General features: G+C 35.5%; 1 pseudogene; it reads left to right on the top strand.

The window, feature by feature from the left end:
• The first annotated feature begins 2,456 nt into the window (after nt 1–2,456).
• Nucleotides 2,457–5,029, top strand: LOC146887760 (uncharacterized; annotated as a pseudogene).
• The last annotated feature ends 20,823 nt before the right edge of the window (nt 5,030–25,852 follow it).

Below are 25,852 nucleotides of genomic sequence, written 5' to 3'. Positions count from 1 at the left end.
AATTAAGGCTACCAAAAGTCATCCACCTTGATATGTAACAATAAATAATTCCATGCATTGTGTTTGACGAATTTGCTTCTTATCGACGGACAAAATGCATAATAAAGCATTATGTACAAGCTTTGTTTTTAAACATGGAAGTTGGTGTGTTTCATTCACATGCTTACCCTTTAGTTCCTGTAAAATGACATCACAAACTGTAGAAGAAAAAACATTGACGAATAACCTTTCTCTAGTTCCATTTATTTTTCTTTATTTTCCCTTCCTTCTGCAGTTTATATTACTTCTTTTTCTACTCTTTCTTTTTCTGTTTTCTCCTTCAGCCTACGTTGATCCTTACTGACTTGTCTTGGTGTCATAAATTTTTGATGTCCCACATGCCTCAAATAAAGGGAACGTTCATCAAGATGAAGTGTTTTAAAACGAAGTCATGCCCATCCCAAAAGAAGATGACAAGAGTCCATGGGAGCAATATCACATAATACTTCTTTCACACATTGCCATGTACTGAATTTGATCCATGCTTGATCCAGATGAAAGGTTGCTGGTAACTGGAGTTTCTCCACCAATCTTTGGCTCACAACATTGTTTTCGCTTCCGTAATCGAATGCAACTAAACATGGATGGCCTTCGGTTAAACACTTTGTATAATAAACTTCCTTTCCTATTCCAAATCTAGATAGCCAGGCTCTGAATACCAAATGATGTGAATCCACATGGTCGATTCGTTTGACTGATCTATCATTGTGTGACAATGAGCAAAGACAAGGATCCACTTGAAGAACTTGGAGGACCTATGACAAGGTCTAGAGCAAAGAAAGCAAAAGAAGCTCTACAACAAGTGTTGTCAATATTATTTGAGTACAAGCCCAAGTTTGAAGAAGAAAAGACAAAAGTTGTAAATTGCATCGTGGCCCAAATGGAAGAGGACTAACGCGCCAGATTAATGCAGTTTCTTTTATTTAAATAAAGGCCCATTTGACATCTTAAGAACCAGCCTTGGAAGACTAAGAAGACCTTGCTGAATAATTTTGGATGACTTTTTGGCTGCCCCAATTTCAGTTATAATTAGCCATTAGGTAGTGGACAATTATTAGCTTGATTGGTTTATTATTAGCACTAGTGGGATATAATGACAATTAATGGTCTTTTTGTAACCCTAATGGTTAAAGCCTCTATATAAGCTGAACCATTTCTTATCAATGAAATCAAGTTAAGTTTTGTTCAGAAATTCAATTTTCTATCTAATAGTGAGAGTGATTCTCCTAGTTCTTGAGTGATTCAAGAACCCTTGGCTGTATCAAAGGATTTTGCCATCCTTTGTGTGTTGCCTCCTTTGGAAAGAGCGATTCTTTCCTTCCACTTTTAGATTCACCCCTTATTACTTTCTTCTTCACCCAATTTTCAAAAGAATATCTAATTCTGCCCACAAAACATCTCGTGGTCATAACTGGTTCTAACCCTAAAAGAAAAAAAAATCCTAAATTAGCCCTTGTGCAATGAGATTCTAATCATTTGGTATTCAAAGCTTCGGTTTAAGGGTTTGAACGTCAAATTGGTAACATCCTTCCTTCTTTCTTATTTTACCAATTCATTACCTTATTACTTGTATTATTTATGTTTGTGCTGAATCATTGCAAAAGTTAGGCCCTTCTAAAAATTAAAAAAAGAAAATAGTTACAGCAATTCGTAATTGTACTGAAACTGTGAAAAAAAAATGGGCCGAATGATTCATGCCTCGTAACAATTTTTATAAGGTAATATATTGGTGTTATTGAAGGATTGTTGCTGATTTCCTTCTTTTTACCTACTTTTCTTGGCCTTCTTTTTTTCTTTGTTAACCTTTCTTTGTCTACTTACAAGCGTTTTGCTGCACATATTGGAGAATTGTTCTTTCTTATGGCCATAATCTCTTGAATTGCCTAAGAAACCAAGGAGAATTTGAGTGGTAAAAGGCAAGAGTGTTTTATTTTTAGTAAAAGCCAATCTGTGAGTGCAAACACTTGAGTGGGTGAGAAAATTTTCAAACACCATATATATATTTTGTTCTTGTTACCTTGATCTGTTAGTTAATCATGGCAGAAAGGAATGATATTCAGATGCAAATTGCTGCATTATCTCAACATTTGGAGAGGTTGATGAAGCAATAACAAGATGAGTTTCATGATAGGTTGGACCAACTAGAGAATAGAACCCCACCAAGAGGAGGAGGAGGAGGGCCACAAAGGAATGAAGGGAGAATAGAAGGAGTAAGGTTGAATGTGCCACCTTTCAAGGGGAGGAATGATCCTGAAGCTTACTTGGAGTGGGAGCTCAAAATTGAGCATGTATTTTCTTGCAATAATTATAGTGAGGAGCAAAAGGTAAGGCTTGCAGCAACTGAATTTTTTGATTATGCTTTAATTTGGTGGAACAAGTTGCAAAGATAGAGGATTAGAGATGAGGAGCCTTTGGTGGACACTTGGGGTGAGATGAAAAGGGTCATGAGGAAGCGGTATGTACCTTGTAGCTTTCATAGGGACTTAAAATTGAAACTACAAAGACTTTCTCAAGGAAGCAAGGGAGTGGATGAGTATTATAAGGAGATGGAGATTCTTATCATCCAAGACAAAATTGAAGAAGATCCTGAGGTAACTATGGCACGTTTCCTTAATGGATTAAATCATGATATTAGAGATGTTGTTGAGTTGCAGGAGTTTGTGGAGATGGAGGATCTATTGCATAAAGCCATACAGGTAGAACAACAAATTAAAAGAAAAAGTACAACAAGAAAGAGTTCTACCAATTTCAATTCTTCAAACTGGAAAGATAGAGTAAAGAAAGAAGGTGTTGCCTCCTCTAGCAATTCAGTGCTTTCTAATGAAGGAAAAATTGTTCAAAAGAAACCTTAACATCCACCAAAGAGGACTAGAGAAGTGAAATGTTTTAAATGTTTGGGCATGGGACATTATGCCTATGAGTGTCCTACAAAGAAGACCGTTCTTCTTAAGGATAATGGGGAGTACACAAGCGATTCTGATGATGATGGAGAGGTAAAAGAGAGTGATGGCGAGTTGAAACCTAATGTAGGAGAGTTATACATGATTAGAAGGATGCTGGGAAGTCAAGTCAAGGCCGAGGATGCATCTCAAAGGGAGAATATTTTTCATACAAGATGTTCAGTTAATGGTAATGTATGTTTGGTAATCATTGATGGAGGAAGTTGTACCAATGTGGTGAGTTCAAGATTAGTATCAAAAATGAACATGGACACTAAACCACATCCTAGGCCATACAAACTTCAATGGCTTAGTGAAGGAGAAGAAGTCCAAGTGAAACAGCAAGCTGAAGTCTCTTTCTCCATTGGGAAATATGAAGATAAGATCTTATGTGATGTGGTTCCCATGGAGGCTAGCCATATTCTTTTGGGAAGACCGTGTGGCAGTATGACATTAAAGCCATTCATGATGGTTTCACTAACAAAATCTCTTTCATGTATCAAGATAAAAAAGTGGTCCTCAAACCCTTGTCTCCTAAAGAGGTGTGTGAGGATCAAATAAAAATGAGAGAAAAGTTAGCAAATGAGAGAAAGAGTGAAACATTTGAAAGGAAAAAGAAAAAGAGTGAAACACTTGACAGGAAAATGAGAGAAAATGAAACATTTGAGGGTAAGCAAGTTTATTTAGCAAGAGAAAGAGAGGTAAGGAGGGTGCTTTGCGCAATACAGCCCCTCTACTTATTGTTTTGTCAAAATCAAATTTCAAATTCTGACCAATTTGGCAAATTTGAATTGCCCTCTAGTATTGAGTCCCTTTTGCAGGATTATAAAGATGTGTTTCCAGCAAGTGTCTCTGATGGTTTGCCACCTTTGAGAGGAATTGAGCATCACATTGATCTCATTCTGGGAGCTGCTTTGCCCAATAGGCCAGCTTATAGGAGCAACCCACAAGAGACCAAAGAGATTGAAAAACAAGTTACTGAACTCATGAGTAAAGGTTGGGTGAGGGATAGCATGAGTCCATGTGTTGTACCTGTGATTTTGGTGCCCAAAAAGGATGGCTCATGGAGGATGTGTTCTGATTGTAGAGCAATAAACAACATCACCATCAAGTATAGGCATCCAATTCCAAGGTTAGATGATCTTCTTGATGAACTTTATGGTGCATGTGTGTTTTCTAAAATTGATCTTAAAAGTGGCTATAATCAGATTAGGATTAGAAAAGGTGATGAATGGAAAACTGCTTTTAAAACTAAATATGGATTGTATGAGTGGTTGGTTATGCCCTTTGGTTTGACAAATGCACCTAGTACTTTTATGCGGTTAATGAACCATGTTTTAAGAGAGTTTATTGGTAAATTTGTTGTGGTGTACTTTGATGATATTCTGATCTATAGCACCAGTCTTGAGTTGCATGTTGAGCATTTGCAATCTGTTTTGGTTGTTCTTAGAAAAGAAAAATTGTATGCCAATTTGGAAAAATGCATCTTTTATTCTGATCATGTGGTGTTTTTGGGTTTTGTTGTGAGTGCTAAAGGTGTACAAGTTGATGCAGAAAAGGTCAAGGCCATCCAAGAATGGCCTACACCTAAGACTGTCAGTAAGGTGAGGGGTTTTCATGGTTTAGCAAGTTTTTACAAGAGATTTGTTAAGGATTTTAGTACCCTGGCTGCACCTCTAAATGAAATTGTTAAAAAGAATGTGGGTTTTAAATGGGGAGAGAAACAAGAGGAGGCCTTTGCTTCCCTCAAGCATAAGCTAACTAATGCACCTATTCTTGCCATGCCTAATTTTGCAAAATCTTTTGAAATTGAGTGTGATGCATCAAATGTGGGTATTGGGGCTGTTTTGTTGCAAGATGGACATCCCATTGCTTATTTTAGTGAAAAGTTAAGTGGGGCTGCCCTTAACTATTCTACTTATGATAAGGAATTGTATGCTTTGGTTAAAGCTTTAAAGACTTGGCAACACTATTTGTTACCCAACGAATTTGTCATTCACAGTGATCATGAGTCCTTGAAATACTTGAAAGGACAAGGTAAGCTTAATTAGAGACATGCTAAATGGGTAGAGTTTTTGGAGCAATTTCCGTACGTAATCAAGTATAAAAAGGGAAAAGGAAATATAGTGGCTGATGCACTTTCTAGGAGGCATGCATTGCTTTCTATGCTTGAAACTAAATTGTTTGGTCTTGAATCTTTGAAAGACATGTACAAGAATGATGCAAATTTTGCTGAAATATATGTTGCATGTGAAAAGTTTTCTGAAAATGGTTACTATAGGCATAATGGATTCTTGTTTAAATCAAATAAATTGTGTGTGCCTAAGTGTTCCATTAGAGAGTTGCTTGTGACTGAATCACATGAAGGAGGTTTGATGGGTCATTTTGGGGTTCAAAAGACTTTGGAAATTTTGCAAGAGCACTTCTTTTGGCCTCATATGAAAGGTGATGTACATAAGTTTTGTGATCACTGCATTGTGTGTAAAAAAGCTAAATCTAAGGTGAAGCCTCATGGATTATATACTCCTTTACCTGTTCCTGAATATCCTTGGACTGATATTTCAATGGACTTTGTTATGGGGCTGCCTAAAACAAAGAATGGAAAGGATTCTGTCTTTGTTGTTGTTGACAGATTTTCTAAAATGGCACACTTCATACCTTGCAAGAAGGTGGATGATGCTTGTCATGTGGCTGACTTGTTTTTCAAGGAAATAGTAAGACTTCATGGACTACCAAGGAGCATTGTGAGTGATAGGGATACAAAATTCCTTAGTCACTTTTGGAGGACCTTGTGGGGTAAGATTGGTACTAAATTGTTATTTTCTACTACTTGTCACCCACAAACTGATGGTCAAACTGAGGTAGTCAATAGAACTTTAGGCACATTACTTAGGACTGTTATAAAGAAAAATCTTAAGTCTTGGGAAGCATGTTTGCCTCATGTTGAGTTTGCTTATAATAGGGCTGTCCATAGCACACCTAATTATTCACCTTTTGAGATTGTATATGGATTTAACCCTTTAACTCCTCTTGATTTGCTACCTATGCCTAACATTTCCATGTTTAAGCATAAAGAAGCACAGGCTAAAGCTGACTATGTGAAGAAGTTACATGAGCAAGTAAGGGGTCAAATTGAAAAGAAAAACGAAAGCTATGCAACGCAAGCTAACAAAGGTAGAAAGAAGGTTGTCTTCCAACCTGGAGATTGGGTTTGGGTGCACATGAGAAAGGAAAGGTTTCCAGAACAAAGAAAATCAAAGCTTCAACCAAGGGGAAATGGTCCATTCCAAGTGCTTGAAAGAATAAATGACAATGCTTACAAAATTGATCTGCCTGGTGAGTATAATGTTAGTTCCACATTCAATGTGTCTGACTTATCCCTTTTTGATGTAGAGGGAGAATCTGATTTGAGGACAAATCCTTCTCAAGAGGGAGAGAATGATGGAGGTGTGACAATGAGCAAAGACAAGGATCCACTTGAAGAACTTGGAGGACCTATGACAAGGTCTAGAGCAAAGAAAGCAAAAGAAGCTCTACAACAAGTGTTGTCAATATTATTTGAGTACAAGCCCAAGTTTGAAGGAGAAAAGAAAAAAGTTGTAAATTGCATCGTGGCCCAAATGGAAGAGGACTAATGCGCCAGATTAATGCAGTTTCTTTTATTTAAATAAAGGCCCATTTGAAATCTTAAGAACCAGCCTTGGAAGACTAAGAAGACCTTGCTGAATAATTTTGGATGACTTTTTGGCTGCCCCAATTTCAGTTATAATTAGCCATTAGGTAGTGGACAATTATTAGCTTGATTGGTTTATTATTAGCACTAGTGGGATATAATGACAATTAATGGTCTTTTTGTAACCCTAATGGTTAAAGCCTCTATATAAGCTGAACCATTTCTTATCAATGAAATCAAGTTAAGTTTTGTTCAGAAATTCAATTTTCTATCTAATAGTGAGAGTGATTCTCCTAGTTCTTGAGTGATTCAAGAACCCTTACTGTATCAAAGGATTTTGCCATCCTTTGTGTGTTGCCTCCTTTGGAAAGAGCGATTCTTTCCTTTCACTTTTAGATTCACCCCTTATTACTTTCTTCTTCACCCAATTTTCAAAAGAATATCTAATTCTGCCCACAAAACATCTCGTGGTCATAACTGGTTCTAACCCTAAAAGAAAAAAAAATCCTTTGAGTGATTCAAGAATCCATGAGTTTAATCCAAAGTCCTTTATCCCTTTGTGTGTTTCAACTCTTAACCTTATCTTCAATTCTTGGAAGTGTGATGTCTATCAATTTCCATTCCATCTTCTTTTATGTTTCCATTTTCTCGTTTTAAATAATTTCTCAAATTTCTTGCTTGTTAGCATTCCAACAATGATAGATCAGTTAAACGAATCGAACCCTGTGGATTCACATCATTTGGTATTCAGAGCCTGGCTATCTAGATTTGGAATAGGAAAGGAAGTTTATTATACAAAGTGTTTAACCGAAGGCCATCCATGTTTAAATGCATTCGATTACGGAAGCGAAAACAATGTTGTGAGCCAAAGATTGGTGGAGAAACACCAGTTACCACCAACCTTTCATCTGGATCAAGCATGCATCAAATTCAGTACATGGCAATGTATGAAAGAAGTATTATGTGATATTGCTCCCATGGACTCTTGTCATCTTCTTTTGGGATGGGCATGGCTTCGTTTTAAAACACTCCATCTTGATGAACGTTCCCCTTATTTGAGGCATAAGGGACATCAAAAGAAGTAGAAATTTATGACACCAATACAAGTCAGTAAGGATCAACGTAGGCTGAAGGGGAAAACAGGAAAAGAAAGAATAGAAAAAGAAGTAATATAAACTGCAGAAGGAAGGGAAAATAAAGAAAAATAAATGGAATTAGAGAAAGTTTATTCGTCAATATTTTTTCTTCTACAGTTTGTGATGTCATTTTACAGGAACAAAAGGATAAGCATGTGAATGAAACACACCAACTTCCATGTTTAAAAAGGAAGCTTGTTCATAGTGCTTTATTATGCATTTGGTCCGTCGATAAGAAGCAAATTCGTCAAACACAATGCATGGAATTATTTATTGTTACATATCAAGGTGGATGACTTTTGGTACCCTTAATTACAATTACAATCAACCATTAAGTAGTGCATCGTCATTAGCTTGAGTGGATCATTAATTAATAGCTTTAAGCGGAATGATATTGAAATTTATGTGTCTTTTGTAATTCTGGTGGTTAAAGCTCCTATATAAGTTGAACCATTTTCATCAATGAAGGCAAGCTGACTTTTATTCAGAAAATAAACGAGTTTTATCTCATCTATCTCAGTGATAGTGATTCTCCTAAGTTCTTGAGTGATTCAAGAATCCATGAGTTTAATCAAAGGTCCTTTATCCCTTTGTGTGTTTCAACTCTTAGGCTTATCTTCCGTTCTTGGAAGTGTGATGTCTATCAATTTCCGTTCCATCTTCTTTTATGTTTCCATTTTCTCCTTTCAAATAATTTCTCAAATTTCTTGCTTGTTAGCATTTCAACAATGATAGATCAGTCAAACGAATCGAACCCCGTGAATTCACATCATTTGGTATTCAGAGCCTGGCTATCTAGATTTGGAATAGGATAAGAAGTTTATTATACAAAGTGTTTAACCGAAGGCCATCCATGTTTAGTTGCATTCGATTACGGAAGCGAAAACAATTTTGTGAGCTAAAGATTGGAGGAGAAACTCCAGTTACCAGCAACCTTTCATCTGGATCAAGCATGCATCAAATTCAGTACATGGCAATGTGTGAAAGAAGTATTATGTGATATTGCTCCCATGGACTCTTGTCATCTTCTTTTAGTATGGGCATGGCTTCGTTTTAAATCACTACATCTTGATGAACGTTCCCTTTACTTGAGGCATGAGGGACATCAAAAGAAGTAGAAATTTATGACACCAATACAAGTCAGTAAGGATCAACGTAGGCTGAAGGGGAAAACAGGAAAAGAGAGAATAGAAAAAGAAGTAATATAAACTGCAGAAGGAAGGGAAAATAAAGAAAAATAAATGGAATTAGAGAAAGTTTATTCGTCAATGTTTTTTCTTCTACAGTTTGTTATGTCATTTTACAGGAACTAAAGGATAAGCATGTGAATGAAACACACCAACTCCCATGTTTAAAAAGGAAGCTTGTTCATAGTGCTTTATTATGCATTTGGTCCGTCGATAAGAAGCAAATTCGTCAAACACAATGCATGGAATTATTTATTGTTACATATCAAGGTGCATGACTTTTGGTAGCCTTAATTGCAGTTACAATCAACCATTAAGTAGTGCATCGTCATTAGCTTGAGTGGATCATTAATTAATAGCTTTAAGCGGGATGATATTGAAATTTATGTGTCTTTTGTAATTCTGATGGTTAAAGCTCCTATATAAGTTGAACCATTTTCATCAATGAAGGCATGGTGAGTTTTATTCAGAAAATAAACGAGTTTTATCTCATCTATCTTAGTGAGAGTGATTCTCCTAAGTTCTTGAGTGATTCAGGAATCCATGAGTTTAATCAAAGATCCTTTATCCCTTTGTGCGTTTCAACTCTTAGGCTTATCTTCCATTCTTGGAAGTGTGATGTCTATCAATTTCCGTTCCATCTTCTTTTATGTTTCCATTTTCTCGTTTTAAATAATTTCTCAAATTTCTTGCTTGTTAGCAATCCAACAATGATAGATCAGTCAAACGAATCGAACTCTGTGGATTCACATCATTTGGTATTCAGAGCCTGGCTATCTAGATTTGGAATAGGAATGAAAGTTTATTATGCGAAGTGTTTAACCGAAGGCCATCCATGTTTAGTTGCATTCGATTACGGAAGCGAAAACAATGTTGTGAGGCAAAGATTGGTGGAGAAACTCCAGTTACCAGCAACCTTTCATCTGGATCAAGCATGGATCAAATTCAGTACATGGCAATGTGTGAAAGAAGTATTATGTGATATTGCTCCCATGGACTCTTTTCATCTTCTTTTGGGATTGGCATGGCTTCGTTTTAAAACACTCCATCTTGATGAACGTTCCCTTTATTTGAGGCATGAGGGACATCAAAAGAAGTAGACTTTATGACACCAAGACAAGTCCGTAAGGATCAACGTAGGCTGAAGGAGAAAACAGAAAAAGAAAGAGTAGAAAAAGAAGTAATATAAACTGCAAAAGGAAGGGAAAATAAAGAAAAATAAATGGAATTAGAGAAAGTTTATTCGTCAATGTTTTTTCTTCTACAGTTTGTTATGTCATTTTACAGGAACTAAAGGATAAGCATGTGAATGAAACACACCAACTCCCATGTTTAAAAAGGAAGCTTGTTCATAGTGCTTTATTATGCATTTGGTCCGTCGATAAGAAGCAAATTCGTCAAACACAATGCATAGAATTATTTATTGTTACATATCAAGGTGCATGACTTTTGGTAGCCTTAATTGCAGTTACAATCAACCATTAAGTAGTGCATCGTCATTAGCTTGAGTGGATCATTAATTAATAGCTTTAAGCGGGATGATATTGAAATTTATGTGTCTTTTGTAATTCTGATGGTTAAAGCTCCTATATAAGTTGAACCATTTTCATCAATGAAGGCATGGTGAGTTTTATTCAGAAAATAAACGAGTTTTATCTCATCTATCTTAGTGAGAGTGATTCTCCTAAGTTCTTGAGTGATTCAGGAATCCATGAGTTTAATCAAAGATCCTTTATCCCTTTGTGCGTTTCAACTCTTAGGCTTATCTTCCATTCTTGGAAGTGTGATGTCTATCAATTTCCGTTCCATCTTCTTTTATGTTTCCATTTTCTCGTTTTAAATAATTTCTCAAATTTCTTGCTTGTTAGCAATCCAACAATGATAGATCAGTCAAACGAATCGAACTCTGTGGATTCACATCATTTGGTATTCAGAGCCTGGCTATCTAGATTTGGAATAGGAATGAAAGTTTATTATGCGAAGTGTTTAACCGAAGGCCATCCATGTTTAGTTGCATTCGATTACGGAAGCGAAAACAATGTTGTGAGGCAAAGATTGGTGGAGAAACTCCAGTTACCAGCAACCTTTCATCTGGATCAAGCATGGATCAAATTCAGTACATGGCAATGTGTGAAAGAAGTATTATGTGATATTGCTCCCATGGACTCTTTTCATCTTCTTTTGGGATTGGCATGGCTTCGTTTTAAAACACTCCATCTTGATGAACGTTCCCTTTATTTGAGGCATGAGGGACATCAAAAGAAGTAGACTTTATGACACCAAGACAAGTCCGTAAGGATCAACGTAGGCTGAAGGAGAAAACAGAAAAAGAAAGAGTAGAAAAAGAAGTAATATAAACTGCAAAAGGAAGGGAAAATAAAGAAAAATAAATGGAATTAGAGAAAGTTTATTCGTCAATGTTTTTTCTTCTACAGTTTGTTATGTCATTTTACAGGAACTAAAGGATAAGCATGTGAATGAAACACACCAACTTCCGTGTTTAAAAACCAAGCTTGTTCATAGTGCTTTATTATTCATTTGGTCTGTCGATAAGAAGAAAATTCGTCAAACACAATTCATGGAATTATTTATTGTTACATATCAAGGTGGGGTACTGTTGCCAAGAAATATTATCAACGGATTGCAACCGTCGGAAAGTAACAAATATCAAGTTGAATTTGATCCTGGAAGAAGAGAATGAGTTTCAACTTGTGAAAAAATAAAAGTCCTTCACAAGATCATAATAAACTTACATTAAAACTGGTGTCTTAAGATTCGGGACAAATCTTCTCGAAGAAGGAGGGTATGATGTGAATTGTATATGGGTCAAATGGAGGATGACTAATGCGCCGTGTTGATGCAGTTTCTTTTATTTAAATAAGGGCCCAATGCTTTGTAAAATTGACTGACCAAATTGTGTTTTTGCTTAACCAATTAATGGGCTTTAGTTTTGCTTTATCTTCAAGTTGAAATAAGGGTCCATATGCCAACTTAAGAACCAACCTTTGGATGATCAAGAGGACCTTTGCTCAAAGTTTGTGGATGACTTTTGGTAGCCTTAATTGGAGTTACAATCAACCATTAAGTAGTGCATCGTCATTAACTTGAGTGGACCATTAATTAATAGCTTTAAGCGGGATGATATTGAAATTTATGTGTCTTTTGTAATTCTGATGGTTAAAGCTCCTATATAAGTTGAACCATTTTGATCAATGAAGGCAAGCTGAGTTTTATAAAGAAAATAAACGAGTTTTATCTCATCTATCTTAGTGAGAGTGATTCTCCTAAGTTCTTGAGTGTTTCAAGAATCCATGAGTTTAATCAAAGGTCCTTTATCCCTTTGTGTGTTTCAACTATTAGGCTTATCTTCCATTCTTGGAAGTGTGATGTCTATCAATTTCCGTTCCATCTTCTTTTATGTTTCCATTTTCTCGTTTTAAATAATTTCTCAAATTTCTTGCTTGTTAGCAATCCAACAATGATAGATCAGTCAAACGAATCGAACTCTGTGGATTCACATCATTTGGTATTCAGAGCCTGGCTATCTAGATTTGGAATAGGAATGAAAGTTTATTATGCGAAGTGTTTAACCGAAGGCCATCCATGTTTAGTTGCATTCGATTACGGAAGCGAAAACAATGTTGTGAGCCAAAGATTGGTGGAGAAACTCCAGTTACCAGCAACCTTTCATCTGGATCAAGCATGGATCAAATTCAGTACATGGCAATGTGTGAAAGAAGTATTATGTGATATTGCTCCCATGGACTCTTTTCATCTTCTTTTGGGATTGGCATGGCTTCGTTTTAAAACACTCCATCTTGATGAACGTTCCCTTTATTTGAGGCATGAGGGACATCAAAAGAAGTAGACTTTATGACACCAAGACAAGTCCGTAAGGATCAACGTAGGCTGAAGGAGAAAACAGAAAAAGAAAGAGTAGAAAAAGAAGTAATATAAACTGCAAAAGGAAGGGAAAATAAAGAAAAATAAATGGAATTAGAGAAAGTTTATTCGTCAATGTTTTTTCTTCTACAGTTTGTTATGTCATTTTACAGGAACTAAAGGATAAGCATGTGAATGAAACACACCAACTTCCGTGTTTAAAAACCAAGCTTGTTCATAGTGCTTTATTATTCATTTGGTTCGTCAATAAGAAGCAAATTCGTCAAACACAATTCATGGAATTATTTATTGTTACATACAAGGCGGATGACTTTTGGTAGCCTTAATTGCAGTTACAATCAACCATTAAGTAGCACATCGTCATTAGCTTGAGTGAATCATTAATTAATAGCTTTAAGCGGGATGATATTGAAATTTATGTGTCTTTTGTAATTCTGATAGTTAAAGCTCCTATATAAATTGAACCATTTTCATCAATGAAGGCAAGCTGAGTTTTATAAAGAAAATAAACGAGTTTTATCTCATCTATCTTAGTGAGAGTGATTCTCCTAAGTTCTTGAGTGATTCAAGAATCCATGAGTTTAATCAAAGGTCCTTTATCCCTTTGTGTGTTTCAACTATTAGGCTTATCTTCCATTCTTGGAAGTGTGATGTCTATCAATTTCCGTTCCATCTTCTTTTATGTTTCCATTTTCTCGTTTTAAATAATTTCTCAAATTTCTTGCTTGTTAGCAATCCAACAATGATAGATCAGTCAAACGAATCGAACTCTGTGGATTCACATCATTTGGTATTCAGAGCCTGGCTATCTAGATTTGGAATAGGAATGAAAGTTTATTATGCGAAGTGTTTAACCGAAGGCCATCCATGTTTAGTTGCATTCGATTACGGAAGCGAAAACAATGTTGTGAGCCAAAGATTGGTGGAGAAACTCCAGTTACCAGCAACCTTTCATCATAGCATGGATCAAATTCAGTACATGGCAATGTGTGAAAGAAGTATTATGTGATATTGCTCCCATGGACTCCTGTCATCTTCTTTTGGGATGGGCATGGCTTCGTTTTAAAATGCTCCATCTTGATGAACGTTCCCTTTATTTGAGGCATGAGGGATATCAAAAGAAGTAGAAATTTATGACACCAAGGCAAGCCCGTAAGGATCAACGTAGGCTGAAGGAGAAAACAAAAAAAGAAAGAGTAGAAAAAGAATTAATATAAACTGCAGAAGGAAGGGCAAATAAAGAAAAAGAAATGGAGCTAGAGAAAGTTTATTCGTCAATGTTTTTTCTTCTACAGTTTGTGATGTCATTTTACAGGAACTAAAGGATAAGCATGTGAATGAAACACACCAACTTCCATGTTTAAAAAGGAAGCTTGTTCATAGTGCTTTATTATGCATTTGGTCCGTCGATAAGAAGCAAATTCGTCAAACACAATGCATGGAATTATTTATTGTTACATATCAAGGTGGATGACTTTTGGTAGCCTTAATTGCAGTTACAATCAACCATTAAGTAGCACATCGTCATTAGCTTGAGTGGATCATTAATTAAATGCTTTAAGCGGGATGATATTGAAATTTATGTGTCTTTTGTAATTCTGATGGTTAAAGCTCCAATATAAGTTGAACCATTTTCATTAATGAAGGCAAGCTGATTTTTATTCAGAAAATAAACGAGTTGTATCTCATCTATCTTAGTAAGAGTGATTCTCCTAAGTTCTTGAGTAATTCAAGAATTCATGAGTTTAATCAAAGGTCCTTTATCCCTTTATGTGTTTCAACTATTAGGCTTATCTTCCATTCTTGGAAGTGTGATGTCTATCAATTTCCGTTCCATCTTCTTTTATGTTTCCATTTTCTCGTTTTAAATAATTTCTCAAATTGCTTGCTTGTTAGCAATCCAACAATGATAGATCAGTCAAACGAATCGAACTCTGTGGATTCACATCATTTGGTATTCAGAGCCTGGCTATCTAGATTTGGAATAGGAATGAAAGTTTATTATGCGAAGTGTTTAACCGAAGGCCATCCATGTTTAGTTGCATTCGATTACGGAAGCGAAAACAATGTTGTGAGCCAAAGATTGGTGGAGAAACTCCAGTTACCAGCAACCTTTCATCTGGATCAAGCATGGATCAAATTCAGTACATGGCAATGTGTGAAAGAAGTATTATGTGATATTGCTCCCATGGACTCTTGTCATCTTCTTTTGGGATGGGCATGGCTTCGTTTTAAAACACTCCATCTTGATGAACGTTCCCTTTATTTGAGGCATGAGGAACATCAAAAGAAGTAGAATTTATTACACCAAGACAAGTCCGTAAGGATCAACGTAGGCTGAAGGAGAAAACAGAAAAAGAAAGAGTAGAAAAAGAAGTAATATAAACTGCAAAAGGAAGGGAAAACAAAGTAAAATAAATGGAACTAGAGAAAGTTTATTCGTCAATGTTTTTTCTTCTACAGTTTGTGATGTCATTTTACAGGAACTAAAGGATAAGCATGTGAATGAAACACACCAACTTCCATGTTTAAAAACCAAGCTTGTTCATAGTGCTTTATTATTCATTTGGTTCGTCGATAAGAAGCAAATTCGTCAAACACAATGCATGGAATTATTTATTGTTACATACAAGGCGGATGACTTTTGGTAGCCTTAATTGCAGTTACAATCAACCATTAAGTACCACATCGTCATTAGCTTGAGTGAATCATTAATTAATAGCTTTAAGCGGGATGATATTGAAATTTATGCGTCTTTTGTAATTCTGATAGTTAAAGCTCCTATATAAGTTGAACCATTTTCATCAATGAAGGCAAGCTGAGTTTTATAAAGAAAATAAACGAGTTTTATCTCATCTATCTTAGTGAGAGTGATTCTCCTAAGTTCTTGAGTGATTCAAGAATCCATGAGTTTAATCAAAGGTCCTTTATCCCTTTGTGTGTTTCAACTATTAGGCTTATCTTCCATTCTTGGAAGTGTGATGTCTATCAATTTCCGTTCCATCTTCTTTTATGTTTCCATTTTCTCGTTTTAAATAATTTCTCAAATTTCTTGCTTGTTAGCAATCCAACAATGATAGATCAGTCAAACGAATCGAACTCTGTGGATTCACATCATTTGGTATTCAGAGCCTGGCTATCTAGATTTGGAATAGGAATGAAAGTTTATTATGCGAAGTGTTTAACCGAAGGCCATCCATGTTTAGTTGCATTCGATTACGGAAACGAAAACTATGTTGTGAGCCAAAGATTGGTGGAGAAACTCCAGTTACCAGCAACCTTTCATCATAGCATGGATCAAATTCAATACATGGCAATGTGTGAAAGAAGTATTATGTGATATTGCTCCCATGGACTCTTGTCATCTTCTTTTGGGATGGGCATGGCTTCGTTTTAAATCACTCCATCTTGATGAACGTTCCCTTTATTTGAGGCATGAGGGACATCAAAAGAAGTAGAAATTTATGACACCAAGACAAATCAGTAAGGACAACGTAGGCTGAAGGAGAAAAAGGAAAAGAAAGAGTAGAAAAAGAAGTAATATAAACTGCAGAAGGAAGGGAAAATAAAGAAAAAGAAATAGAACTAGAGAAAGTTTATTCGTCAATGTTTTTTCTTCTACAGTTTGTGATGTCATTTTACAGGAACAAATAGATAAGCATGTGAATGAAACACACCAATTTCCATGTTTAAAAAGGAAGCTTGTTCATAGTGCTTTATTTTGCATTTGGTCCGTCGATATGAAGCAAATTCGTCAAACACAATGCATGGAATTATTTATTGTTACATATAGAGGTGAGGTACTGTTGCCATGAAATGTTATCGATGGACTGCAACCATTGGAAAGTAACAAATATGAAGTTGAATTTGATCCTAGAAGAATTGAATTAGTTTCAACTTGTGAAAAAAATAAAAGTCCTTCACAAGATCATAATAAACTTACATTAAAACTGGTGTCTTAAGATTCGGGACAAATCTTCTTGAAGAATGAGGGTATGATGTGAATTGCATATGGGTCAAATGGAGGATGACTAATGCGCCGTGTTGATGCAGTTTCTTTTATTTAAATAAAGGCCCAATGCTTTTTAAATTTGGCTGACCAAATTGTGTTTGTGCTTAACCAATTAATGGGCTTTAGTTTTGCTTTATCTTCAAGTTGAAATAAGGGTCCATATGCCAACTTAAGAGCCAACCTTTGGAAGATCAAGAGGACCTTTGCTCAAAGTTTGTGGATGACTTTTGGTAGCCTTAAATTCAGTTACAATCAACCATTAAGTAACGCATTGTCATTAGCATGAGTGGATCATTAATTAAGAGATTTAAGCGGGATGATATTGAAATTTATGTGTCTTTTGTAATTCTGATGGTTAAAGCTCCTATACAAGTTGAACCATTTTCATCAATGAAGGCAAGCTGAGTTATTCAGAAAATAAACGAGTTTTATCTCATCTATCTTAGTGAGAATGATTCTCCTAAGTTCTTGAGTGATTCAAGAATCCATGAGTTTAATCAAAGATCCTTTATCCCTTTGTGTGTCTCAACTCTTAGGCTTATCTTCCATTCTTGGAAGTGTGATGTCTATCAATTTTCGTTCCATCTTCTTTTATGTGTCCATTTTCTCGTTTTAAATAATTTCTCAAATTTCTTGCTTGTTAGCATTCCAGGAATGCTGGATCAGTCAAACGAATCGAACCCTGTGGATTCACATCATTTTGTATTCAGAGCCTGGCTATCTAGATTTGGAATAGGAAAGGAAGTTTATTATACAAAGTGTTTAACCGAAGGCCATCCATGTTTAGTTGCATTCGATTACGGAAGCGAAAACAATGTTGTGAGCCAAAGATTGGTGGAGAAACTCCAGTTACCAGCAACCGTTCATCTGGATCAAGCATGCAACAAATTCAGTACATGGCAATGTGTGAAAGAAGTATTGTGTGATATTGCTCCCATGGACTCTTGTCATCTTCTTTTGGGATGGGCATGGCTTCGTTTTAAAACACTCCATCTTGAAGAACGTTCCCTTTATTTGAGGCATGAGGGACATCAAAAGAAGTACAAATTTATGACACCAAGACAAGTCAGTAAGGATCAACGTAGGCTGAAGGAGAAAACAGAAAAAGAAAGAATAGGACAAGAAGTAATATAAACTGCAGAAGGAAGGGAAAATAAAGAAAAAGAAATGGAAGTAGAGAAAGTTTATTCGTCAATGCTTTTTCTTCTATAGTTTGTGATGTCATTTTACAGGAACAAAAGGATATGCATGTGAATTAAACACACCAACTTCCATGTTTAAAAAGGAAGCTTGTTCATAGTGCTTTATTATGCATTTGGTTCGTCGATAAGAAGCAAATTCGTCAAACACAATGCATGGAATTATTTATTGTTACATATCAAGGTGCATGACTTTTGGTAGCCTTAATTGCAGTTACAATCAACCATTAAGTAGTGCATCATCATTAGCTCGAGTGGATCATTAATTAATAGCTTTAAGCGGGATGATATTGAAATTTATGTGTCTTTTGTAATTCTGATGGTTAAAGCTCCTATATAAATTGAACCATTTTCATCAATGAAGGCAAGGTGAGTTTTATTCAGAAAATAAACGAGTTTTATCTCATCTATCTTAGTGAGAGTGATTCTCCTAAGTTCTTGAGTGATTCAGGAATCCATGAGTTTAACCAAAGATCCTTTATCCCTTTGTGCGTTTCAACTCTTAGGCTTATCTTCCATTCTTGGAAGTGTGATGTCTATCAATTTCCGTTCCATCTTCTTTTATGTTTCCATTTTCTCGTTTTAAATAATTTCTCAAATATCTTGCTTGTTAGCATTCCAACAATGATAGATCAGTCAAACGAATCGAACCCTATGGATTCACATCATTTGGTATTTAGAGCCTGGCTATGTAGATTTGGAATAGGAAAGGAAGTTTATTATACAAAGTGTTTAACCGAAGGTCATCCATGTTTAGTTGCATTTGATTACGGAAGCGAAAACAATGTTGTGAGCCATAGATTGGTGGAGAAACTCCAGTTACCAGCAACCTTTCATCTGGATCAAGCATGGATCAAATTCAGTACATGGCAATGTGTGAAAGAAGTATTATGTGGTATTGCTCCCATGGACTCTTGTCATCTTCTTTTTAGTATGGGCATGGCTTCGTTTTAAATCACTCCATCTTGATGAACATTCCCTTTATTTGAGGCATGAGCGACATCAAAAGAAGTAGAAATTTATGACACCAAGACAAGTCAGTAAGGATCAACGTAGGCTGAAGGAGAAAACAGAAAAAGAAAGAGTAGAAAAAGAAGTAATATAAACTGCAGATGGAAGGGAAAATAAAGAAAAATAAATGGAACTAGAGAAAGTTTATTCGTCAATATTTTTTCTTCTACAGTTTGTGATGTCATTTTACAGGAACAAAAGGATAAGCATGTGAATGAAACACACCAACTTCCATGTTTAAAAAGGAAGCTTGTTCATAGTGCTTTATTTTGCATTTGGTCCGTCGATAAGAAGCAAATTCGTCAAACACAATGCATGGAATTATTTATTGTTGCATATCAAGTTGGATGACTTTTGGTACCCTTAATTACAGTTACAATCAACCATTAAGTAGTGCATCGTCATTAGCTTGAGTGGATCATTAATTAATAGCTTTAAGCGGAATGATATTGAAATTTATGTGTCTTTTGTAATTCTGGTGGTTAAAGCTCCTATATAAGTTGAACCATTTTCATCAATGAAGGCAAGCTGAGTTTTATTCAGAAAATAAACGAGTTTTATCTCATCTATCTCAGTGAGAGTGATTCTCCTAAGTTCTTGAGTGATTCAAGAATCCATGAGTTTAATCAAAGGTCCTTTATCCCTTTGTGTGTTTCAACTCTTAGGCTTATCTTCCATTCTTGGAAGTGTGATGTCTATCAATTTCCGTTCCATCTTCTTTTATGTTTCCATTTTCTCCTTTCAAATAATTGCTCAAATTTCTTGCTTGTTAGCATTTCAACTATGATAGATCAGTCAAACGAATCGAACCCCGTGGATTCACATCATTTGGTATTTAGAGCCTGGCTATCTAGATTTGGAATAGGATAAGAAGTTTATTATACAAAGTGTTTAACCAAAGGCCATCCATGTTTAGTTGCATTCGATTACGGAAGCGAAAACAATTTTGTGAGCTAAAGATTGGAGGAGAAACTCCAGTTACCAGCAACCTTTCATCTGGATCAAGCATGCATCAAATTCAGTACATGGCAATGTGTGAAAGAAGTATTATGTGATATTGCTCCCATGGACTCTTGTCATCTTCTTTTAGTATGGGCATGGCTTCGTTTTAAATCACTCCATCTTGATGAACGTTCCCTTTACTTGAGGCATGACGGACATCAAAAGAAGTAGAAATTTATGACACCAAGACAAGTCAGTAAGGATCAACGTAGGCTGAAGGGGAAAACAGGAAAAGAAACAATAGAAAAAGAAGTAATATAAACAGCAGAAGGAAGGGAAAATAAAGAAAAATAAATGGAATTAGAGAAAGTTTATTCGTCAATGTTTTTTCTTCTACAGTTTGTTATGTCATTTTACAGGAACTAAAGGATAAGCATGTGAATGAAACACACCAACTCCCATGTTTAAAAACCAAGCTTGTTCATAGTGCTTTATTATGCATTTGGTCCGTCGATAAGAAGCAAATTCGTCAAACACAATGCATGGAATTATTTATTGTTACATATCAAGGTGCATGACTTTTGGTAGCCTTAATTGCAGTTACAATCAACCATTAAGTAGTGCATCGTCATTAGCTTGAGTGGATCATTAATTAATAGCTTTAAGCGGGATGATATTGAAATTTATGTGTCTTTTGTAATTCTGATGGTTAAAGCTCCTATATAAATTGAACCATTTTCATCAATGAAGGCAAGGTGAGTTTTATTCAGAAAATAAACGAGTTTTATCTCATCTATCTTAGTGAGAGTGATTCTCCTAAGTTCTTGAGTGATTCAGGAATCCATGAGTTTAATCAAAGATCCTTTATCCCTTTGTGCGTTTCAACTCTTAGGCTTATCTTCCATTCTTGGAAGTGTGATGTCTATCAATTTCCGTTCCATCTTCTTTTATGTTTCCATTTTCTCGTTTTAAATAATTTCTCAAATATCTTGCTTGTTAGCATTCCAACAATGATAGATCAGTCAAACGAATCGAACCCTATGGATTCACATCATTTGGTATTTAGAGCCTGGCTATGTAGATTTGGAATAGGAAAGGAAGTTTATTATACAAAGTGTTTAACCGAAGGTCATCCATGTTTAGTTGCATTTGATTACGGAAGCGAAAACAATGTTGTGAGCCATAGATTGGTGGAGAAACTCCAGTTACCAGCAACCTTTCATCTGGATCAAGCATGGATCAAATTCAGTACATGGCAATGTGTGAAAGAAGTATTATGTGGTATTGCTCCCATGGACTCTTGTCATCTTCTTTTAGTATGGGCATGGCTTCGTTTTAAATCACTCCATCTTGATGAACATTCCCTTTATTTGAGGCATGAGCGACATCAAAAGAAGTAGAAATTTATGACACCAAGACAAGTCAGTAAGGATCAACGTAGGCTGGAGGAGAAAAAGGAAAAGAAAGAATAGAACTAGAACTAATATAAACTGCAGAAGGAAGGGAAAATAAGGAAAAAGAAATGGAACTAGAGAAAGTTTATTCGTCAATGTTTTTTCTTCTACAGCTTGTGATGTCATTTTACAGGAACAAAAGGATAAGCTTGTGAATGAAACACACCAACTTCGATGTTTAAAAAGGAAGCTTGTTCATAGTACTTTATTATGCATTTGGTCTGTCGATAAGAAGAAAATTCGTCAAACACAATTCATGGAATTATTTATTGTTACATATCAAGGTGGGGTACTGTTGCCAAGAAATATTATCAATGGATTGCAACCGTTGGAAAGTAACAAATATCAAGTTGAATTTGATCCTGGAAGAAGAGAATGAGTTTCAACTTGTGAAAAAATAAAAGTCCTTCACAAGATCATAATAAACTTACATTAAAACTGGTATCTTAAGATTCGGGACAAATCTTCTCGAAGAAGGAGGGTATGATGTGAATTGTATATGGGTCAAATGGAGGATGACTAATGCGCCGTGTTGATGCAGTTTCTTTTATTTAAATAAGGGCCCAATGCTTTGTAAAATTGACTGACCAAATTGTGTTTGTGCTTAACCAATTAATGGGCTTTAGTTTTGCTTTATCTTCAAGTTGAAATAAGGGTCCATATGCCAACTTAAGAACCAACCTTTGGATGATCAAGAGGACCTTTGCTCAAAGTTTGTGGATGACTTTTGGTAGCCTTAATTGCAGTTACAATCAACCATTAAGTAGCGCATCGTCATTAACTTGAGTGGACCATTAATTAATAGCTTTAAGCGGGATGATATTGAAATTTATGTGTCTTTTGTAATTCTGATGGTTAAAGCTCCTATATAAGTTGAACCATTTTGATCAATGAAGGCAATCTGTTTTTTATAAAGAAAATAAACGAGTTTTATCTCATCTATCTTAGTGAGAGTGATTCTCCTAAGTTCTTGAGTGATTCAAGAATCCATGAGTTTAATTATTGGTCCTTTATCCCTTTGTGTGTTTCAACTCTTAGGCTTATCTTCCATTCTTGGAAGTGTGATGTCTATCAATTTTCGTTCCATCTTCTTTTATGTTTCCATTTTCTCGTTTTAAATAATTTCTCAAATTTCTTGCTTGTTAGCATTCCAACAATGATAGATCAGTCAAACGAATCGAACCCTATGGATTCACATTATTTGGTATTCAGAGCCTGGCTATCTAGATTCGGAATAGGAAAGGAAGTTTATTATACAAAGTGTTTAACCGAAGGTCATCCATGTTTAGTTGCATTCGATTACGGAAGCGAAAACAATGTTGTGAGCCAAAGATTGGTGGAGAAACTCCAGTTACCAGCAACCTTTCATCTGGATCACGCATGGATCAAATTCAGTACATGGCAATGTGTGAAAGAAGTATTATGTGATATTGCTCCCATGGACTCTTGTCATCTTCTTTTGGGATGGGCATGGCTTCGTTTTAAAACACTCCATCTTGATGAACGTTCCCTTTATTTGAGGCATGAGGGACATCAAAAGAAGTAGAATTTATTACACCAAGACAAGTCCGTAAGGATCAACGTAGGCTGAAGGAGAAAATAGAAAAAGAAAGAGTAGAAAAAGAAGTAATATAAACTGCAAAAGGAAGGAAAAACAATGTAAAATAAATGGAACTAGAGAAAGTTTATTCGTCTATGTTTTTTCTTCTACAGTTTGTGATGTCATTTTACAAGAACTAAAGGATAAGCATGTGAATGAAACACACCAACTTCCATGTTTAAAAACCAAGCTTGTTCATAGTGCTTTATTATGCATTTGGTTCGTCGATAAGAAGCAAATTCGTCAAACACAATGCATGGAATTATTTATTGTTACATACAAGGTGGATGACTTTTGGTAGCCTTAATTGCAGTTACAATCAACCATTAAGTACCACATCGTCATTAGCTTGAGTGAATCATTAATTAATAGCTTTAAGTAGGATGATATTGAAATTTATGTGTCTTTTGTAATTCTGATAGTTAAAGCTCCTATATAAGTTGAACCATTTTCATCAATGAAGGCAAGCTGAGTTTTATTCAGAAAATAAACGAGTTTTATCTCATCTATCTCAGTGAGAGTGATTCTCCTAAGTTCTTGAGTGATTCAAGAATCCATGAGTTTAATCAAAGGTCCTTTATCCCTTTGTGTGTTTCAACTCTTAAGCTTATCTTCCATTCTTGGAAGTGTGATGTCTATGAATTTCCGTTCCATCTTCTTTTATGTTTCCATTTTCTCGTTTTAAATAATTTCTCAAATTTCTTGGTTGTTAGCATTCCAACAATGATAGATCAGTCAAACGAATCGCACCCTGTGGATTCACATTATTTGGTATTCAGAGCCTGGCTATCTAGTTTTGGAATAGGAAAGGAAGTTTATTATACAAAGTATTTAACCGAAGGCCATCCATGTTTAGTTGCATTCGATTACGGAAGCGAAAACAATGTTGTGAGCCAAAGATTGGTGGAGAAACTCCAGTTACCAGCAACCTTTCATCATAGCATGGATCAAATTCAGTACATGGCAATGTGTGAAAGAAGTATTATGTGATATTGCTCCCATGGACTCTTGTCATCTTCTTTTGGGATGGGCATGGCTTCGTTTTAAAATGCTCCATCTTGATGAACGTTCCCTTTATTTGAGGCATGAGGGATATCAAAAGAAGTAGAAATTTATGACACCAAGACAAACCCGTAAGAATCAACGTAGGCTGAAGGAGAAAACAGAAAAAGAAAGAGTAGAAAAAGAATTAATATAAACTGCAGAAGGAAGGGAAAATAAAGAAAAAGAAATGGAGCTAGAGAAAGTTTATTCGTCAATGTTTTTTCTTCTACAGTTTGTGATGTCATTTTACAGGAACTAAAGGATAAGCATGTGAATGAAACACACCAACTTCCATGTTTAAAAAGGAAGCTTGTTCATAGTGCTTTATTATGCATTTGGTCCGTCGATAAGAAGCAAATTCGTCAAACACAATGCATGGATTATTTATTGTTACATATCAAGGTGGATGACTTTTGGTAGCCTTAATTGCAATTACAATCAACCATTAAGTAGCACATCGTCATTAGCTTGAGTGGATCATTAATTAATAGCTTTAAGCGGGATGATATTGAAATTTATGTGCCTTTTGTAATTCTGATGGTTAAAGCTCCAATATAAGTTGAACCATTTTCATCAAAGAAGGCAAGCTGAGTTTTATTCAGAAAATAAACTAGTTTTATCTCATCTATCTTAGTGAGAGTGATTCACCTAAGTTCTTGAGTGATTCAAGAATCCATGAGTTTAATCAAAGGTCCTTTATCCCTTTGTGTGTTTCAACTATTAGGCTTATCTTCCATTCTTGGAAGTGTGATGTCTATCAATTTCCGTTCCATCTTCTTTTATGTTTCCATTTTCTCGTTTTAAATAATTTCTCAAATTGCTTGCTTGTTAGCAATCCAACAATGATAGATCAGTCAAACGAATCGAACTCTGTGGATTCACATCATTTGGTATTCAGAGCATGGCTATCTAGATTTGGAATAGGAATGAAAGTTTATTATGCGAAGTGTTTAACCGAAGGCCATCCATGTTTAGTTGCATTCGATTACGGAAGCGAAAACAATGTTGTGAGCCAAAGATTGGTGGAGAAACTCCAGTTACCAGCAACCTTTCATCTGGATCAAGCATGGATCAAATTCAGTACATGGCAATGTGTGAAAGAAGTATTATGTGATATTGCTCCCATGGACTCTTGTCATCTTCTTTTGGGATGGGCATGGCTTCGTTTTAAAACACTCCATCTTGATGAACGTTCCCTTTATTTGAGGCATGAGGGACATCAAAAGAAGTAGAATTTATTACACTAAGACAAGTCCGTAAGGATCAACGTATGCTGAAGGAGAAAACAGAAAAAGAAAGAGTAGAAAAAGAAGTAATATAAACTGCAAAAGGAAGGGAAAACAAAGTAAAATAAATGGAACTAGAGAAAGTTTATTCGTCTATGTTTTTTCTTCTACAGTTTGTGATGTCATTTTACAGGAACTAAAGGATAAGCATGTGAATGAAACACACCAACTTCCATGTTTAAAAACCAAGCTTGTTCATAGTGCTTTATTATTCATTTGGTGCGTCGATAAGAAGCAAATTCGTCAAACACAATGCATGGAATTATTTATTGTTACATACAAGGCGGATGACTTTTGTTAGCCTTAATTGCAGTTACAATCAACCATTAAGTAGCACATCGTCATTAGCTTGAGTGAATCATTAATTAATAGCTTTAAGCGGGATGATATTGAAATTTATGCGTCTTTTGTAATTCTGATAGTTAAA

Source organism: Vigna unguiculata, chromosome 3, assembly GCF_037176805.1.
Source record: "Vigna unguiculata cultivar grain cowpea cultivar isolate G323 ecotype 2 chromosome 3, ASM3717680v1, whole genome shotgun sequence".
NCBI classification, from domain to species: Eukaryota; Viridiplantae; Streptophyta; class Magnoliopsida; order Fabales; family Fabaceae; genus Vigna; species Vigna unguiculata.
This window is presented reverse-complemented; position numbering and strand designations above follow the sequence as displayed.